A 22,414-nucleotide genomic window follows, 5' to 3' on the forward strand; every position below is an offset into this window, starting at 1 on the left:
TTGCTCATATTCAGCTGCAGACCCGTCTTGGTGAAGTTTCTTAATGGTAATGGTAGGATTTTCCTCTTTCTCATTTGCAAATTTAATTTCCATTTGACGGAAATCATCATCCCAAGCAACATCAGAAAAGGAACAGTGTCTCATAAAGGTTTGATGCCATTGCAGAGCATGACCCTCTAAATGTATGTTTAACAGAAGAATTCGGTGATCTAGAGGAGTACCATCAACCTCAAAGAATTGTTGGCAATGATATGCCCAGCCTATAAAATCAAAAGCATTGAACTTCAGGAACTCTACACAACTATGCTTAGTAGGAATAGAGTAAGAGGACGAGGAATGAAACTGCTCACTATAAGACCCAAATTGAGGTATATGTGTATTAAATGGAGATTCACCTTCATGTCTATTGTTTCCATGACTACTAGATGCAAGTCGTTTCCCATTATTAGTAATGAGCAAAGATAATTTAGTATCAATGGCTTGCATACAAGCCTCCATGCGAGCTGTGGCCTGCTTGAGCTCAATGACATCATGAGCGGTATGATCCAAGCGAGTATTAGTCGTTTCTATCATGGCATTCTAGAGCTCAAGACGATGCTCCAAGTCACCAAGATGAACATAAGATTGAGTCTTCGGTGGCGACATGGCCAGAGAGCTTGGCTCTGATACCTTTGATATGAGGGAAGAGAGAAGGAAAGCTGATTCATTCACAAAAAGGGAAAATGGCACCAGGTACAACACATATACCCGAGCCCATAACATGTCACTAACGTTATTCTCTCTCTTCTAACTAACTTTAAAGGTAACACTCAACCTTTAGCTAAAGTGAATTACAATAAAGCCCTTGACAGTAATATAGCATGTATCAGAAGCCAATGTTGATGAAAACATAACAATATTGTGCAATTCATATAACCAATCTTACTTGGTAGAATAAAGTTTGTTTGTTATTAATTAACAAGCTAATTGGTTACTTAATTTAAATGTTGCAGACTGACTACAGCTGCGTCTACATGTCATATGTAATAGGAAATTTTATAGTAATTCATTCAAATGATAAAGTGAAGTTTATATATGTTCACTAAACAATTGACCTAAATTTTTAATCTTCTATTTTGCATAAATTTCATAGTTTTAAAGGCTTTGTGAAAGAGTTCCTTGTACCATTGGAAACCTCCTAAAGCTGTCATGTCTAGTTCAACATGGCAAACAAAGGTCTGATGTGCCGCTCATGTTACAGAAATTTTTGAATCATAGGGCAAGAAGCTAGGTTCAATGGTTAGAATGCTAGAACAAATGGGCCCAGTTGCATTTAATTTCAGAGATCTTGCAGAGTTGCATAACTTCTGAAGCCTGCTGCAGGAGGAGTTCAATGGCAAGAAGGTAATAAGTAAAGATCCTATGAGCTTCAAAACTCCAGTAAAATCACTAAAGCCAAATTCTGTAGCATCCTTATTAGTGAAGCAAGCAAGCAAGCACGATAACTTTTCTAGAGCCAACTACTGTACCGCCTAAGAGAAGCATTGAGCACAGTGCAGCGATAGAGCCTGGAAGTAGACTTGAAAATGCGTGGCCATATAGAATGTTTTAAAGGGATGCTGCCAAAAAAGAATAATCCAAGAGATCCTAAGTGAGCGACAGTGCATTTTCCTCTCCAGTGCCGTTGGTTTACAGAAAAGCGTGGGACGTTGGAGATTATGTGCAGACTACAGAGCATTTAATGCATTATCAAGGATAAGCTTCGAATCCCTACTGTAGATGAATGAAACGCTTGATGAGTTGCAAGGGACCACACTTCGTTTCAAAACTGGGTTTAAGGTGTACACATCATCACAAACGAAGGGCTCCAAAAGTTATCACCAAGCCTACTTCCAGGAGTCATCAACGAATATTATCGCAATAAGCCAAGATTTAAAAAAAAAAAAGAAAGTAAAATGATGATAGTCGAGTATTGTAATAATATATATCTCTATGTGTGTGTGTGTGTGTGTGGATACAGATCTGCCATTGGTTTTGTGGAAATTGTACTAATAACTTATTTTCCAAGTCCCAAGTTCGAATCTTGCCATGTCATGAGGAAATTTTATTTTTATTGCGGACCACAGTGGAATTACGAAACTGCCATCGGTTTAAATTAAATTTTCCACTCCCCTTTTCGTTTTTTTTTTCCCTCCTTGCTTCGGCGGGGACAGCAAGTTCGAGAGGCTTCATCCACCGCCCTTCTTCCTCCTCCTTTCCGCTCATCTGTCACCGGCCACTGTGGGAGTCGCCGTTCGTTCACTGCTGCGGTTGTTCAGGGAGCTCACGGTCTTCCTTCTCCATTTCGAAGACCACCGATTTCCTCCCCTGTGCAGGTCGTGTGAGTATATTTGGGTCTTCTTCTTCCTTGCTTTGCGTCGCTGAATCGTTCACTGTTACTAGTTGTTGGTTAGCTCGTCCGTTCGCCATTCTTGCTTTCTGTCCAGCGTCGGCATCCGTGTGTGCGCTGGAGACTTCATCTTCCTCCTCTGTTTGAGCAGCTGTGGGAGTGGGTATGGAAGCTTCAACCTCTACCTTCACTTTTCTATTGGATTCCCTTGTGAGTTGAACTTCATCTTCCTCCTCTCCTTGCAGCAGATTTGCGTGTTTGTTGAATGGGTTGTTATGAAATTAATCTTCCCTCTTTGTTCAGGTATGGGATAAAATGCTTGCTTGAAGAATTTGACATATGATGGCAAGATATGTGTGATTAATAAATTGTTGATTAAACAATTACTAAAAACATTTATTCTCTTCAGTGGGTGTTGGAAAGCTTGATCATCAGTTTAAATTATTGTTATAGGAGAACTTTTAAAAAAGAGAGTTTGTGTGGTATGGATAAATGTAGAGCCGGGAATTCGGGCAGGTCGGGCTTATTCGGACTTGAATAGCCAAGCTTATAAAAGCCCGAATAGCCAAGCCCGGCTCCAATGCTCGAATTTAATTTTTAAAATTATTTTTAATTATTTTTTTACTTTAAAATTAATTATTTTATTTTATAAAAAATATAAAATATATTTTTTAATACTTAAACGATGTCTAGGACTTAAATATATAGTATTTTAGTATAAAATGATCTAAAACTTAAATAATTAATTAATATTTATTATATTTTATATATTTTTTAAAAATATAATTGTTTTATTCGGGTATTCGGGCCGGCCCGAATAGCCCGAATATAAAAAAAAAATCCTTTTTTAAGCCCGACCTTAAAATTTTTCGGGCCAATTCGGGCTAGCCCGTCAGGCTTGGCCCAAATTACCGGCTCTAGATAAAGGTCTTTAACTAATTCTCTATATATTTTATAAAGGATGTTGAGAGGAGGAAAAATGTTTTTTGAAGTTGAAAGAAATAAATCATTGGATTTGGGAGCATGATAAGTAAGAACTGATTTATTCATAAAATTATTTATTTGAAATATTATATTTTTGTGTAAATTATTTTTAATAATAACTAAGTATGATATATTTTGTTATTTAAATTTCTTTATCTTGTGAAATTCTAAAGTGATTGGGAAGAATAATTAAATTATGGTATGCACATGTATTTTTATTATGAAGTATACTTTTAAGATTGATGAAATTATTTTTATCAGTTATGGTAATTTTGGTTACTTAATACATGCAAGCACGAATATTAGTTATAAAATTTTATTTTGATAAGTTTTAAATTTTGATGTTTAAAACTATTCATGCAAAATTGATTTTGGAAATTGAAATTGTATTTAAATAGTAATGATTTTCTTGCATGTTTGAAAATAAATTTTGAGGGAACTTTATACAGAACACTGATTGTTAAAGGTAGTTTTGTTGGTCCTTGGCGCACCTTAGTTAATGATTAGCTAGTTTGATTTTTGTGAGTTCTATTCTCACGTTTGTTATTCGTGGGTGTTATACCTATGTCTATTTCGTGGCTTTAATCATATCTGGTTAATTATGCTTATGGACTATATGTCTATATTTGTTTCGTGACTTTGACCATCTCTGGTTTGTTGTCTTTGTGGACTATGTGACCACGTTTGTCTTCGTGGCATAAGTTGCGTTCAGTTATTTACCCTCTCGAACTGTTTGTCCACGTTTGTTAATTGTTCCAATAAATTCTTATAAATATGAATTTGATTATATGATGATTTTATATTCCATTGATTTTAATTAGTAGTCTATTTATAATTGTTTATTTCATTTATCTGCTTTCTTGAAATTAAGTGATAATAATATTTGATATGGTAATTTAATGGTTCAAGATTTCATTAAAAGCTATATAGAATCATTTTATTTTAAAGTTTATTAAATTTTTATGAATATCATTGTCTGTTTAATTTATATAATTGTTTCAAACTTTTCTTTATTCATGTTTTATTATTTATTATTGGGACGTTATTCATTAGATAATATTTGATTTGGTCTCATATAGTGTAACTGATATTGTACGTCCTGCTAACCACTAAGGACTTTTGTTGAGCGGAGTGAAGATTTGTCTTGTAAATAGTTCTTTTTGAAGTAAATATGAAATTTATGTATTATGTTTTGATGATTAGGTGTGCTACATAGATTATAGTTAGGATTCTTATTTTTATTATATACTTTGTCTGTAGCTGGAAGGAGTAAAGCTCTTAGTTTTTGTGATTTTTGTTTGTAAAATATTGTTGCAAGATTTTCAGGAAGGTTTTGCGGAAATTTTTTACAAAAAGTCTAGTAATCTTTTACTTATATGATAATGCTATAATAATTTCAATCCTATTATAGATAAATTAAAATATTAAATTAGAATTCTTAATCAATGCTTAAGGGATGCATGTTTGTATATATATCCCGTGCAAGTCATGATTAATTTTTGGGATGTGACATAGGATTTTCAATGATCCAACCGCATTTCAAGCTACTAAAAAAATAAAAAAGGTGGGGGGGGGTGTGGGGTAGCAATTCCAGTCATTCTCCTGGGGGCTTGTGTCAATATTCTATTATGACATTCTTGTTCAATTTAATTATTAGTTCCACAGTTTGAGAATACTGGAAGCATATGTGGAGATGGTTGGAACTGAACTAGTTGGGACCTATACCGTTCATTAAAATTAGACTTTGGTCCCTATGTATTGCTTGGAACTGAACTAGTTGGGGCCTATACTGTTCCTGGCTCCTTATAAACAGTGCAGATTTCCCTAGCTTTTATAGCAATATATATATATATATATTGATATATTGATTGATGATTTCTGCTCAATGCCAACGCCTCTTCAATTACCCAGAAAGAACTTCAGACGGAATAATAAGGTTTAAATGTATTGAGAAAATTTGAAGGTGAAAATTACACTTATATTTGGCAACATCCAAATTTCAGGATAGCTTGTTGTGTAGATTGATGCATCTTGCATGGAGAAATGAAGCTAACCTAACTCAAGGCCACCCACTCATCCTCTATGCAGCATATCAGGAAGAAGGTCAGTAAGAAATATATGACTGTTTCCACCCTTGTAAGATGGCTTTAAGCTATCACACAAGAAATTTTGAAGTGGAGGCATTGCTGACTGGATAAAAATTTACTGTTGTTAGTTATCAAAGAATCTAGAAGTAGCTCATAACCCCAACAGCCCAAACTCCTGAACAACACCGCCATCCCCTCAGATTGATAGGGTTCACCTATTCCTTTGTAGATGGAAGTGATTGATGCACCATAAAAAATGGAAATGATAAGTTGCTAGCTTTCATGTCTGTCAACTTCTCTCATGAACCATTTTCATAGTAGAAAGCGAAATATTGATTATTGGCACTAAACAGGGTTGCTGTTGCATGAAAGTAACATACCATCAGAATTTCATGCCCACTTGAATTGCTGGACATGCTAGAACTCAAAGACATAAAAAGGATAGGTGAGATCTTTTGCCTGAAGAATGTGAAGGTGAAGATTGAAAAGTTTGTTGCCCATTATCTAATATGCTCAAGAGACTAAGTTCTGATCTTAATCTAAATAACAACCGAACTTAGAAACCTTACCCATATCAGAGGCGCCGTGGCAAGAGATAACTATGAAGTATGAACTTCATTAGTTTTCCAAAATCTGAAGTGTTTAGCTCAATTCTTCTAGTTGTGGATAGGTTGTCATTGTTAGAATAAATTTGGCTTTGGCCCACCATCTTGAAATCTGTTGTTCATTAACCAATGTAGACCATGATTCATGCCTAGCAGATGCTAGTTGAATGATATATTATGTAAATAATGACAGCTGGAAGACATATTAAATGGTTGTAGATGGAATGTGGGAGTTGCATTAGAGGTAGGAGTTTGGACTAAATTGGACACTTATTGAAGGAACTGCATATCCCTCAAGAAAAAGCTACAGAGATATATATGCTGACAATTAGTCTGTTCTTGCACTTACAAAGAATTTGATACTCCATGATCAAAGTATGGACATTGGCGCACGATATCATTCAAGCCCACATTCTCACTCAAAGCTCTGGCATTAGTATTGTAGCATCATTCATCACAAGAAAGAATATAAATAGAGTGAAATCAAAGAAAACTCCAAATAGAAAGTAGTAGTAAAGCTGAAAGAAGGATATAACCCAAAAAGAGAATTAGTTTTATATGTGATCAAACCTTTTGAACATGCAATGCTTCCGAAGGGCATCACTGTTGGCCCAATAATCAGATAGTAAATATTTGTTTCCCTGTGGCAAAGGAAAAGGAGGAACTCAAGCATTACCATCAATGTTACTAGTGAATAAATCAAAATCGTACACTGAATATCATCGTTATTGAATTTACAAGATTAATATAGAATAAAGTATAATAAAAAATTTATAAATTTTTTAAAAAATATTTAATAGTAGTTAACTATTTTATCCCTAAGTAATAAACATTTTTTTAATGCAACCCTTTCAATTTAAATCCTCAGCAATTTTTGTACTTCCACCTTTTATTGTTACATAAACTAATTTCTCAATAACGTCTCCTAATTTTGGATTCTTTTATGGATCCACCTCAAGAAAACGATAAAACTTTTGGAAATTTTCTCATGAAATAAATGTTTGAAAAAAATTTAACTAAAACTTTTGGAAGGAGGCACCAAAACTCCTCACATACAGTTTCTAAAAATCTCTGCAGCCAATTATCTTGAGAAAGTAGAATTACTAGTGCCAATTTGGGAGTGCACGAAATTTTTAAACTCTTCCCTACATCTAATGTCAAGCAATCACTGTATGTGTGTAATCTGATTAAGTGCATGCCAGGAAACCACTACATTCAATACTTCATATCCAGGTCAACAATTTGACTATGTGTAATGTAATCACGTGAATAAATGGATCATTAAATTGGAAGACACTAACTGAACAGATTGTACTTGAGTTTATAAGGGAAAATAAAAAAAAACTAAAAGCAAAAAAAATAAAATAAAATAAAATTACCTGACATGTATCTGGGGAAAGGAGTTTATTGGTTTGATCTTTTAGATCACTTAGATATCTCCTTCGAACACTTTCTTTTGGTGGACGTGTATCGTGACCGCAATATGGATATAAAATGTGGTCATGATAGATATTAACAGTTAGCTGGAACCAAAGAGAAATTGAAAAAAATTGAAATTAGCAATAAGAAAAATTTCAGTCAAGAAACAATGCCATGAGCACTTTACCTCTTGAAAAGACAAGAAGTCTCTTAAACATAACAAGTTTTTAGGGTCTATGTCTGTATATTCTCCTTCACAATTTTTCTGAAGTGACTGTTATAAATCAAACATTTCAGACGTGTCAGCATTAAAACTTTTTTTTTTCCCTTTCCAATAATTTTTATAAAAAAAAGTACCCAAAATAACTTGTACTAATGAGCTTAGTTACCTTGTAGAGTTCATTTAGAGTTGAGAATTCGGGCGAGTCAAGTGAAAAGCCTGAATAGCTAAGCTCGGCCCGAATATTCAAAATTTTATTTTTAAAATTATTTTTAATTAAAATTTTCACTTTAAAATTAATTATTTTATTTTATAAAAAATATAAAATATGTTTTTTTGATACTTAAATGATGTATTGGACTTAAATATATGATATTTTAGTATAAAATGACCTAAAGCTTAAAGAATTAATCAATATTTATCATATTTAATATATTTTGTAAAGAAAAATGTTTTTGTTTGGGTATTCGGGCCAAGCCCAAACCCGATTGGGCTTGGCTTGAATTTTCTCGGGCCTATTAGGGTAGCCCGAATATAAAAAAATATATGTTTTTTTTAAGCTTGGCTCCACTTTTTTAGGGCGGGTTTAGGTAAGTCCATTGATCTCAGCTCGAATTACCGGTTCTAAGTTCATTAGAGATGAGTGCCATTGCATGGGCAATTGGAATTGCATAATTTAATTCATACCCTGTAGTTATTGGGTTTCCTAGTATGTATCCCTAGAAAAGAATGTTAATATCTCATAATCTACATAGCCCCTTAGTTCACATGAAGAACAAAGGCAAATTGACACGGAACTTTTGAATGTGAAAGACAAAATAGAGATAACTGATTGCAAACCTCCAGATTTATCATGGTTGGATCCCATTCTCATTCCCTGCAGCTCACAAAATCAGAAGATTAATCGAATTACTATAACAGGTTATGCATATTGAAAGACACACACAGACACCCATATATCCGCAAGCTTTTTTTCCTTCACCAGAAAGTATAAATTTTTAAATTTGTTGTGCGTGACAGTGTGAGACAATCAGTTGGAGACTATTAGAGTCATTTACCTCAGAACAATATAAAATTTAATTTTCTCATAACTTATAACATTTATTGTGATATGGAGGAATGACCTAAGCACTCCTACTATTCAAGATCATAACCTCAAGTTGTACAAAGAGTTAACTTCTTTCACAAAAATAATTGGGAGATGAAACTTTGACTGAAATTCGAGGATTGACGTGAAATTTTCATTAGAAAGTTACTGATACATTTACAAGGGCATCATAATGCAGAATAGATTATGAGTACCATTTGAAATTTCTAGAGCGATGGCTGTGATAGGAATTCCAGAATAGGAGTCACCGACCAAATAGAATTTATTTGATGGATATTCTGGATGATCAATCAACCACAACAAAAATTAATAAATGTTACAATGTTGACCTTTTATACACTAGTGCAAAAATTATTTTTCGCCACAGTTAAAATGCATTTTTGGCAATGAAAGATGCTGTGTAGTAGAAAATCATTTGATAGTAAATAAATATTTTTTACCACAGGTCAAAAGAAACTGTGGCGAAATATAATATTTTTTATCACAGGTGCCATCTGACTTGTGGCGAAAAATATAGTGATGAAAAATTATTCTAGAGTTCATTTATGGCCACAGTTCTATCAACAACTGTCGCCATGAATGGCTTTTTATCACAGTTAGTATAACAACTGTGGCCATAAATACAATATATTTTTTTTACTCGTACACTTATATCTATATACATTCGCTTACTTACAAAACCTGCATTAATTAAGAAACAGCAGCTCCAAAGACCAATACAAATATGTCTGGTACATGAACTAAAATTAATTTCCAATACAAAATATCTAGAAAGTTGCTACTCTAATCCTGTTAATTCTAAAAAAAAACTAGACCACAAATTGCGTATATGTCTCAACTCTTGCTAGAATATGGCTTCAAACTTTGAAAGTGCTGCAAATTCAATAACAATATATGTATGGATAATAATTCAAGTATATGAAAAACTTCATAATTATAAATTGTTATTTATAAATTATTACCTGATCATGGGGTTCACAATTCATCCCAACAACAAACTTAAAAAGAAATTGATTATACTAAACATAAAGAAATTAATACCATGAAAATTTAAAAAAAAATCGGCAGCATAATAACTTGTAAATTGAGATTTTTTCGGGCACCAAACCCTCAATTTGATCAATTTAAGTAAACCACGATTGATATTTTGATAATTATCAATTCTAATCAATAATCAATAGTATAATTTTTGATAATAGGGTTCACAATTCATTCCAACAAACAAACTTAAAAAGAAATTAATTATACTAAACATAAAGAAATTAATATCATGAAAATTTAAAAAAAAATCAACAACATAACAACTTATAAATTGAGATTTTTCAAGCACCAAACTCTCAATTTGATTAATTTAAGTAAATTTTAATTGAAATTTTAATAATTATCAACTTTAATCAACAATCAATAGTATAATTCTTTAAAAAAATAAAAAAAAACTTAAAAAATAACAAGAGGTCAGCTGTAATAAAAAAATAAACTAATTAAGTAATAAATAATAATTAGTAACAATCAAAATTTAACCCAACAAATGAACTTAAAAAAATAGTAGGAAAAGGAAATAAAAAAATAGTAAAAAAATTAGAAGCTAAAAATAATTAAGTATAAAAAAGTAGCTAACAAATTGTCAAAAAAAAAAACCTTATAGATGAAATCCGAAAGAGATAGCAACTGGCGGCGACGGCGGCGACGGCGACTGGAGAGGCGGAGAGACGAGTTGTGGGAAATGCAGCTGGAGGCGAGCTGTGGGAAAGGCAACTGAATGACGTAGCTAGAACCTACGGTGGAGTAGGAGAAGAGGACGAGCTAAGGGGAAATGAGCTGAGAGATGACGGTAGCGACGGCAGTTGAGGGAAACAAGCTGAGGGACACGAGCTGAGGGAAACGAGCTGAAGGAAACGGAGATCTGGATGAAGGCGCAATGCTGTGCTGTGAAGATGTCTGAATTAATATGTCTGAATTCAGACATATTAACCTAAAATAAGATAAATTAATTTTAAAAACACTTAATTAATTTAATTTATTTAAGAAAAATTAATTTACCTAAAATAAGAAATACTTAATGAATATAATTTATTAGAATTATATTATTAATTACTAAATTTTATTTTAATTTATTAAAATTAAATTTTTTAAATAAATAATTTACTTATTTATGTCTTAATTAATTTAATTTATTATAGTTATTTTTATAATTAATTATATTTAGGTAATAAACAATTGAGTAATAATTTACTTTAACTAATTAATTAAATTAAATGATTTAATTTTTTAAAATTAATTTACTCTAACTAATTTCATTTATGGTGACAGTTAATCTTAGGACTATGGCTATAAATGAAATACATAAGCATTTAATTACGAAAAAGTCACTTGCGCATATATTGCCATAGGTTTTTGAGAAATTGTGGCAAAAAATGTGTCATTAAAATTCTATTTTGCACCAGTAATATTAGGAGAAATTTTAAATAAAGTCAAATTAAAATGTCTATTTTGGCAGGACCTCTAACAAAGTCACTCTATTAACCTAACTTGAATCAATGAAGTTTCTAGTTCTCGATTTGGCTTATGAATGAGAACAAACAAACTAATAAGATTAAAGATGTGAGAAGAAAGAAAGAATGTAGAAAGCAAACCCTTGACTTCCATACAATAATGTGAATCTCTTTTCTTTTGGGTTAACATAACAATTAACTGCTAAAACGTGGTGATTATGAGATAAATGAAATAAAAATTAGGGTAAAAATATATACCTTCCTAAAAAATTGATGAAAATGTTGAATAATATTCCAATGACCTTGCTGAACCGCAGCTTCAGTTTTGGCGTAAGTGAAGACCGCTACAGCGGGCAAGTCTACAAAGATAATTCTACTTACCTGAAAAGACAAATTGATAGAGTGAGTCACCTTGCAAGTATAACAATTTTGGATTCTGGCAAGTTTGTACATACATATAAATGCACATACATATGTAAACTTTTTTTTGGCCAAGAGAGCAAGCAAGAAATTAGAAAGAAAAAAGTTTCTTGTTAAATAGTGGCCATATATCAGCAAGGCAGTTATCCCCTTTTGTTTCCTCCCTAATTCTTTGCAAAGGTATCTTAGCAAGGAAATTATTTTTTTTTGGCAACATCTCTCTTCTTTCCAGTACTATATGTTTGGTGGTTATCATGTATTCAGTGTGTTATGATTCTCAGGAGAGCCTCACAAGTGAAATGGGGTTTATAAATTTAAGCAGCTTTTCCATTTAATATGTTAGTCTTTTAAATGGGTTTTCTCTTTAGACTTATGCTCATCATGACACAGTGCAAGTTAGTGAATTTTGCATATGCTTCTTACACCCTACCAATGTTTCCTGTTCAGATGTTGTTGTGAGAAGAAAAAGATAATAAACAGCTGCATAGCTATACAATTACAGATAAATATCTCACCTTTGTCCAAGATTATTGTGTGGCCTCAAAACTAAACTTGGCAAGCTCTCATTGTATCTTTCAATAAATGCCAGTTGACCTTCACAAGCACACCCAAGGACAGTTAATGATCATTTAATTTTTATATATGCAGTTATACACACCACACACACAACCATATATATGGGCATGCTGGCATAATTTCAGAACAAAAATAAGGTTTTCCTCTCATTGTGAGTGATGTTTTTAATAGAAAGATTTGAGATGATAAATTATTTTCCTTAAGGAAGTGATATTAAAACGACATCCTGATAAAATTGGAATAACACAGAAGAGACTAACATAAAGGATAATGGAGAAGGAATTTTGTGAGAGAAGGAGATGGAAATGGGAAAGAAAGTTGCGCTCTCAACTTTCAGGATTTCAGGGGAAAACGGAAGGTAATTGAGAGTTTTGAGTTTTGAGAGAGCAATGTTAATGTTTAGCTCTTACCTATTTCATAGATAAGGCCTGTAAAGGAAGAGAAACCAGGACCTCCTGATAACCAAAGTAGGATTGGATCCTCTTTAGGATTATTCTCTGACTTTATAAAATACTAGAATACCTGCACTTCTTCTGATTCTTCTACTCCCACATACCTGAAAAAAAAACATGTTTCATCATTACAACATATTGAATATTAATCCTTGACTTAACTTTATATATGAAAATTTGTCATATGTTTTTGGTTCTTAGAAGATGCTTCACATTTGTCTAAGCTTGCTTGGATTGAAAACCTTTGAACTAGTGAATTGCGTAAAGACAGGCTTCAAGAACTAGATAGTTGAGGCATTAATTATTGAGAGATTGAATGAAAGTTTACTCTCAAAATATTTGTATCAACAGTCTGTATTTTGGTGGAAGAATGGGCATGGGTGGAAAGGAACGGGAAGGAAGAAAGAAAGATGTGAGTGTGCAATGAAGAGTGACATGTTTGGTAGGTTAAAAAGGGTAACTGTAAAGACATGAAAAAATAAAATGTAAAATTACAAAAATACCCTTAAACCCTGTATGTTTGGAGGCTTCTTCCCCTTGTTTGGCAAAAAAAGTCCTTCCAAAACCTTCCCCCAAATTGGGGGATTGGGAGGGACCCTCCCCTCACCTCTATTAAAATTACTCCCCCTCCTCTAGCCAAAAAGAGCGAAAATGAACAAGCACACCATTGAAGACCTCTGCGATTGAAGGGCATTCAATGGCAATCAATCAAATAGAAACATCTTGGGCAATAACCATTTCAAATTAAACAGTTTTAAACTCGAAATTTCAAAAGCTGGCTATATAAATCTCTGCGAATTCATGCTTGCTGGTCAAGAACCATTGCCCTTCCTTCTCCTATTAGTCCGATCAACATATCCACGCAGCTGCGCCTACAAACCCCCATCTTCATCGCCGGCAACCACGTAGAAGCATCGAAAAGAAACTCACCCTCCACAAATGCTGCTGCCAGACGACGGCTACAGGGCATAGTCCTAGTCGCCCCAAATAATAATATTTTTCGCTGTGGGCTAGAGCATAAAATTTATACACTTAGCCTTATATTTAGTATATCAAATTAAGGTATGTGAATTTTAACTTATTACTATTATCTTTTCATACTTTTACTGTTTTAGAATATATTCAAATTTAAATAAATTAGATATATATTACTTATATTTATTAATGGTGTGGAGTGTTTAAGGGTGCTATGATCCTTGAGAACCTACTGTGGCTCATTTATGCTAGGATCTTTTCTTCTTTCGCCAAGAATGTCAGGATCAAACTAACGGTAATAATAAATTTCAAATGATTCTTGAAAATTAGATGTAAGTGAAGTGAATGGATTGAATTATGACAAATCTCTTGTAAACAGTTGTTTTTACCTGCTTTTCAAGTTCCCAAGTCCTTCCTTATTTTAGCTTTATCAAAAGTAACATTAGGATTGTTCTTTTAAAGGGGAAAAAAAATTGGGAAAATTTGCAATAATGAAGGATCTTTGGACCAACTTTTTCATAAGGAAGAACCAACACAACTTGATTTTACACTGCAATACCTAAGGACTAAAATGTAAATACATTTCAAAGTAAAATGACAATATGATGTCTCTCCTTTACTGTACTTTTTTTTTTAATGAAAAAGCAAACCTTACAGTCACTAACGCTGGCCATCGGCACCCAACTTAATCGATAATTAATGAAGGTGGCTGATGGTTTAAGCTCATGACGCTTTGGGCACTTAAAAAATTAAAACTTATGGCCACCAAGCCACCAAATTCTTTTAATCATATAAAAAAAAAGAAATATATATATACATAGCCACTCGAGCTTTTAAATCACTTCCAAACCATAATATAATTGTAACTTGTTAATTTTTGAACGACATTTTTTATTTTACTAATGTTATTTGATAAATCAATTACAAATTGAAATGTTTAAAAATTCATATATTTTACAAGTTCTCTCATTTGTAAATTGACAAATAAATATCATGAAAATAACATGTTCATATAGGTAATAAATTTAGTTTCTGAACCACTTGCTTGTTATAATTACATAACAGTGATTAGTTAATTCTTGAATGACCCTTATTTTACTAATTTTATTTGTTAGTATGACATAATCACTTACAAATTGAGCCATTTAAAAATTCACGTATTTTAGAACTTGTAAAATACATGAATTTTTAAGCCCCCAATTTTTCCTCAAAACTTAAAAGCAAACCATATTGTTGAACGTAAATATCATTTAAAAAAAAATCAAATTTCGCCTAATGATTCTTTCAAGTGGTGTTAATTGGTATTAAAGTCATGTATTTTCTCAGGGAAATTAATTTCTTTAAATGGAAATTTTTTTGGTCTATTTTGTGATTTTGCAATAAAAAAAATCTACAGCCACTCATCAATTTACAATATGTAAGAAATGTTCTTTTCAATATCAAGATGTTAGGTTGAAATCTTGTACATGGAGAAAAATGCAAGGGGTTTTCAAAACTGTACTCTGCGTTATTAAAAAAAAATGTACAGAAAAGCTATATTTTTCACAGGCTATAAACATTGTGGCCTGTCCTAATCACCATGAAAATTACAGACTAATAATTATATTTACTTATAAAACACTTTTTAAACCCTAAATTTAAGATACTTTATTCAAGTTTTTTCTAGTCCTTAATATAAATCATTCCACCAAACCAAATGTTGAAGCATATATGATTTTTCTTAGGGGCGTGTGAATATACATACACCCTTCATTTTTTTTTTTTGGCATAAAGGTGTCCTGATTATATTGGAATCAAACATATTCAAGGCACAGTGGGATACTAAAGATGAGTACAAATTCAAGTAAAGATTCAAACCTTAATTTGTTTTGTTATAAGAGATTAACAACTAGCCTTTCATACCAAACCCAACCATGCATGGTTTTATATATATATATATATATATATCCCCTTAATTGGAAGTGGGTTTTTGACATGAACAGAAATAGAGAGCTCCACACAACATTCAATGACACTCTACTATAGTACACCACTATACCCAAACTGAATTCTCTATTAAGCTTTTGCCAAGTCAACGTTCTTCGACAAAAAGAAGCCTAGAGAGCCCCACTTTATTACCGGTCTGCTTCAAAGCTTCCTCATTTTGCTGTTTATACTCTTTGAAAGTGAAGCTTCTGTAAACCCTAGGCGTGCCATGGCTCTCTATCACTGCGTCGTCGAAAGGCCTATAGAAATATGCCACAGAGAACCTTTCTTCCTTCTCTGCAGCGACCACTCTGTGTATTATGCTTCTGTATACTCCGTTGCTCAATGCCTGCATGCGGGCGCGCGCACTCACACATAAGTTTTCAGTTGTTTCTTTTTCCACAGGAAATTAAATATAACCTTAACCTAGTTAACCCAGTTCTTGTGGGGTCATTTGTGGGAAAATTTTTTCCTTCTTTAATTATCATCATGATTCTTAATTCCCTCTCTATATTTCTCGACGTACATGATGATAGTGAAATTACTTGTCTTTTTAGGTTTTGCTACTATGAGTCGAGAATAAGGATCGGGCTAGTTCTAATTCTCATCTCTAGCTACTGGTAATGATAGTATCATCAAAAAACAATATATACGGAAGATGACCATGTTTGAAAATTTAAAATCTTAAGGTCATCATTATTGTATACTAAGATACTCTTCCTGACCAATAATATAAAGCATTGATAACTATTTCATAGTTCTAAAAAAATATATTAGACAAAAATTTTAATCTCTTAAATTTTTTTACATATTTTCTAATTATACTTTTATTAAATATCCTATATAAGTGTTTTAATAATGACAATTAAATTTTTAATGCATTATTTCTTTAAGAAGAGTAATAAATGAAGCATGACTGTATGATTATAATTAGAAAAAAAGTTGTAAAAACTACCTAATACTCTATATTTTAGACCAAATAAGATTTTTGGAAGATGTACTATATATTGTGACCTAGAGGGAATATATTATATAGGATAAGCCTTTAGAGTAATAAACGGTCCTTTCTGAGTTCATCTACCTGCAGGTTCTTATGATTCGTAATCACTTATAAGTTATAATCACTGCCAAAAATTATCTTCTGAGGTATATTTTTCCAACACTAAAGATCACTTTAGTGATGGAAAGTCAAGCAAGTCATTATAGTGATAACTTATAATTACGGCCAAATAGAAAAGTCTCAATAGTCGGAACCTCAAGACTCAAGAGAGGGAAGTCAATCGAGTCACTCTATATTAAAAATATTAATTTCAGGAATCTGAGAAATTCATTTTTCCGTTTTGCTACATTAAATATAAGTTAAACTCTTATATATATATTATATATATATAAAATTAAATATGAGATACATAAAAACTAGACACGTTTTTCTATGTATTTTTACAAAGTTTTAGGTCAGTTACATTATATTGTTTATAATTTATAAATAATACCACTTCTTATAAATTTTACATGGCATATATTAATATTTATCTTTGACATACAAGAAATCTTTATAGGCTTGGACAGAAGACCATGGTTAAGAAGGAAACAGGAAATAATAGAATCCTTCGTCAAAACCCCTCACTTGATCAACAGCAACCCCACCCAAAAAAAAAAATCTATTTTTTTTCCATAATCAAGAAAATGAAGATAATAAAGGATAAATAATGTCAATTAAATAATCTCCCTAAATTTTCTAAACTCCGGAATACAAAAAAGAAAATCGTTATTGAACCATATTATATCCATTTTTTTTAAGATAGTGTTTGAATTAATGAATTCTGAATTTAAAATCTCATATTTAAAATCCAAATTCATAAATTTTTAAATGCTCAAATAAGAAATTTGATCAAATTTCAAATTTACATGTCTCCAAACATAGCTTTCCCCCCTTTCTAACTAACACCCAAACACATTTTTAGTTAACATGTGCTTTTGTGTGCATTGAACTAACTAACATCTCAAAACCCATTAATTTTATTTAAAAATTTAATAAGTTTCTAACTTTGCTTCCTATTAACTATACATAATTTGATAATATAATTTCTTCCATCATTTAATGAGACGCAAAATGGGAAACTTTTGATAAAAATTTAATGGAATTATTTATAAATAGAAATAAATTTTTTTGCTCTCTATCTCATAAATAGAACAAGAGGAAATACTCCCTTCAATCCAAATATGAGCAACTTTTAATAATAATCTACATACCAATAGAATCGTTATTCTCAATGAACACATATATTGTTTTTTTTTTCTTTCATTAGTTCCAATTTATGATGACAGAGAAGAATGTAATTAATTCAAAAATATAAGAATCTAAGTTGATAAATATAAGGGTAAAATAAGAAAGAATTTTACAATGGAAAAAACTAATATATTTAGCCTTATATACTTAAGTTGCTTGTTTTCAATTAAAGTAAGACATGTGAATTTCTTATAGATTATTTATTCCATAAAATTCTTCTTATTAATATTATAATTACATTAAAATTCACTTGTTTGGATTTAATTAGATTAAAGTATGTTAAGTGTATATGATGAAGTATATAAGTCCTGCCCTTTTGCAGATATTAAGTTGCTTATATTTTAAATTAAAAGTAGCTGGGAGAAAAAATGTATATATTTTGGAGCCAGTGAGCATATAATAAGATGGAGTGAAGAGAGTAAGACAAATATACCTCGAATAAATCACCTACATTGACCAATAGAACATGAGGATTTGGTTTCACTCCAATCCATTTTCCATCTCTCAGCAATTGCAATCCCTCAACCTGGCCTTGGTACACGATGGACAGGAAAGTGGAGTCAGTGTGAGGCAACAAACCAAACACCAGTTTGGGAATCGGACATGGCGGGTATCTGTTTAACCGAAGAAAACTCGTGTTTGGCAAACACATTTCTCGGAAGTAGCTGGATTTGATGTTCAATTCCTGACCCAAGATTTCCGCCAAGCTTTCTGCCAGAGGAGCCACCTTTCTCACAAATGCTTCAGTAATCGATCTAAAGATTAAATAATTATTATTAGAATTGTGTAACTAATTAATTATAGACGTGAAAAATAATAACAAGTACCTATTTATAATGCCCCAAATTATATACTCCCTCCATTACAAACTATAAGTATTTTCCCTTCATTAATTTAAGTTCAAAATATGAGTAATCTATTACATGTGAAATTCCTACCCATTTTCCTCATTATATTTATTATTAACTTAGATCATTATGTAAAGTTATTTATCACTCATCATGAAATGCATTGATAATTAGAACAAATGGTAAGAAAAAGAGCAATATATATCTTTATAAGAATGAGGATTTTATTTGTACGCAGATTTTTTCTAAAAATTGTTTATATTTTAGACCAGAGGGAGTATATGTTACAGTTTCTTTTTACACATATAGAGGATTGACCAAACAATAGGTTGAAATCCAAAAATATACTCCCTTCAATCCTTATTATAAGACACCTCTCAAACCTAACCATCTCACTACAATTAATGAGAAATGATTAAATCATCAATTTATTTGAAAATGGAATAAATTTCCAATTTTATCCATATTTAAGAGGAACATTTTTACATTTACAATATATTTTATCTCACAATTAATGACTTTAAATAAGGGTAATATATATTGAGAAAACCTAATTAATACCCCAACAAATGACTTATAATAAGTATCATCAATCTTTTTTAAAAAATGTCTTATGATAAAGATCGAAGGGAATATATGATAACAACAAAATCAACAAAACAATAAATTAAAGGGAAGGGGAAAGCTATGCTTGTATATATACTCTTCTTGATAGTTAAAGGAAATGAAAGACTAATCTTTCGCCAGCGGCTTTAGCCTAGTGACATGAAATTCATTCTTAGTTGTGACAAATCGCGAGTTCAATCTCATCATTTTAATCTTCTATCTATCCTATGTTCTAAAAAATGTCAAGGGAGGATAGTTTCTTATAAAAATATAATTGTTGGTCCCCTATATTTTAGCTTGTTTGGTATTAGTTCTATAATTTTTTCGTTGCTCCAAGTCTTTGAAGTTTTATTGGTCTGTAAAGTTAGCTCCTATGTCTTAGAATATGATATTTAAGGACTTAACAATGGCAACCGTGTACACAAACTGTGTTACTATATGTGTTGCCATGTTAAAATTATGTAAGTTGTATAAAAAATGAATAAAAGGAAAAAAAAACAAGTAGAAGATTAAATCAAAATTCTTAAACATGCGATGGATGATGCTTTTAGATGAAAGAAGACATGAATAGAACATGTAGGCAGAAAGGTCAATAGTCATTTTTCTCTTACAATGTCCAAAACATCATAATTTTATCAACTTAGCAGCAAAATTAACAAACATATCCATACATTAGCAGATTTAACTTTGTCAATGATGATAAAAACTAAGGTACATCAAACTAATGAAATTTAAGGAATTTGGAGCAATTAAAAAAAGTATAAGGACTAATACCAAAATACACTAAAAATATCAGGATTGAACCAACGGTTATATTTTTCCTAAACTTATTTGTAGAATACCAAATTTGGAAGAGCGTCTGGATCCCCTTATTTTTCCTAAGCAATGCAGTTTCGACTGAAACTTACTAAACGCATCTTATGGGGAGTTTATATATGAATGAAACTAAACACACATCCTCTTATAATGAATTACTTTACTACTTTTATATAAATTATATTGAATTCAATATTGATAGGTCTAGGCTCTACATATCCTTTTGTCCTAAATTAAACTTATCCATCCTCACCTTGATAATATAAAAAGAAAAAAAAACACACACACACACACATTAGAACATAAAAGAAGTCCCACATCTAAAGATTAAATGATAGATTTAAAAATTTAAGTTTAGAAAGCATCTAACTAAATGACTTAAGTATACTTAAGGATAGTATACTCTATCAAAATAACTTAAGCCATTTGTTTAAATACTTTCTAAGCTTATAAATTTGTGGTCCATCTTCTAATTTTTAAATGCGAGATTTCTTTTATGTTTTAATAATACAAAGCTAAAGTTCTGCACAAATATATTTGTGTATATACACACATACGAAATAATGTATACCTAAGACATGTGTGGTGGTCGTCTTCATCCATGTTTGCTTGTCCATGTGGAAAAAATATATGGAAGGCTTCTGACCATAGAAGCTGCTTGAGATTAGTAGCAAAAGGGTTGCCCCACTTGTAATGAACAGTTGTGGAAGATTGTTGGGACTTATCTGCAAAAGGCCTATGAAACGCTTTGATTAATCCCTCTGACGACAGCAACATCTGCGAGAATTGTTGTGATATCCCATGATTCACAAGTTGGAAAAAACCCCATTGTTTAGCAGCTTCAATTATTTGCTTCTTGCACTCTTCTCTCTCAAGATGGTCAGTATTGCTGTTTAAACGGCCAAGATCAATCACAGGTAGCTCACAAGTACTGCTCTCCACTGCCGTTGATAATATTGATGATGTTGTTGACTTGGAGTTCATCGTTCTCGTGTCTGACGATCTTCGGAGAAGTTTCTGGGAGGCTTCTAACAATGGAGGTTCATAATCCATTATTAATTGCTTGGAGCTGATCTCCTGAAAAATTGTGAGAGAATTGTACTGTAAGAAGCACAAAACGAAATCGGACTTTTCATGGAGGGATCGTCATTGACGAAGACTCAGAAACTGTTGCAGGAAAACACATGTACGGTACATCCCCCCCCCCCCCAAAAAAAAGAAAAAACCCAAACTAATTGCACTTTCAGATTGCAATGACTTTCATATTTTTGTGACAACAAGTAGTCATGTTTATGGAATGGGCTACAGTGGCGGATGGTAAGACATAAATGATGTACATTTCACCGATATTAAAATTTAATTTTCTAGTGTATATAACCATATAAATTAGGTTATGTTATATATGTATATATATGTGCGTGACAATTGACATTCGAACTCCAGCTCCAACTACTTTTTTTTTGAATTAATATAATCTTCCACGTATAACAATTAACTTGATTTGCTATAAAAAATTAAACAACAAATTAAATATATAAAAATCAAAGTTATTTTAAACCATATCAATGGTTTTAGTACAAATCTAGAAAAAGTTTAAAAAAATAAAATGAATAATGACTCCACTAAAAATATAAGAATTAAATGGTTTTAAATAAAATTCTCAATAAAAAAATCATTCATAATACTTAAATTATTTTAAAATCTCAATGCTCTCTCAGTACCCACTATTCCAAATTTTCATAATCTCATGCTCAATCTACTCCCAATATTTTAAATCTAAATTTCTAGATCCAAATTTGAATCCCAACCCCACAACTAGATTTAGGTGACTATGTCATCTTTCTCTCCCTTTTTCATCCTCTTCTCTTGTTCCCCTCGCGATCATTGAATTCAAAATTAACATATCAATGGGACAAATTAAAATTCAATCCATATTTACATGATGTATCATAAAATCAGTATAAAAAAAAAACTTTTAGCATTGACTTTTAACGACAAATATGAGTCACCATTTAGAGTGAACAGTTTGCGGCGATCATAAAAGCCACCACTAAAAGTCTCACCTTTCGATCAAAGGTGCCATTGAAAGTGTGAGTTTTTTTTTTGGTAACTCTAAAATATCACCATTGATTGTCAAACTTTTAGTGACAGCCATTGCAAGTTCCTATCAAAAGTTTAAGTTT

General features: G+C 31.7%; 1 pseudogene; it reads right to left on the minus strand.

Moving 5' to 3' along the window:
* Positions 1-2,277: 2,277 nt before the first annotated feature.
* On the minus strand, positions 2,278-13,701 carry LOC129289013 (serine carboxypeptidase-like 3; annotated as a pseudogene).
* Positions 13,702-22,414: the final 8,713 nt, after the last annotated feature.

Source organism: Prosopis cineraria, unplaced genomic scaffold (assembly GCF_029017545.1).
Source record: "Prosopis cineraria cultivar Desert tree isolate PC_DT_omini unplaced genomic scaffold, ASM2901754v1 PC12, whole genome shotgun sequence".
Taxonomy (NCBI): Eukaryota; Viridiplantae; Streptophyta; class Magnoliopsida; order Fabales; family Fabaceae; genus Prosopis; species Prosopis cineraria.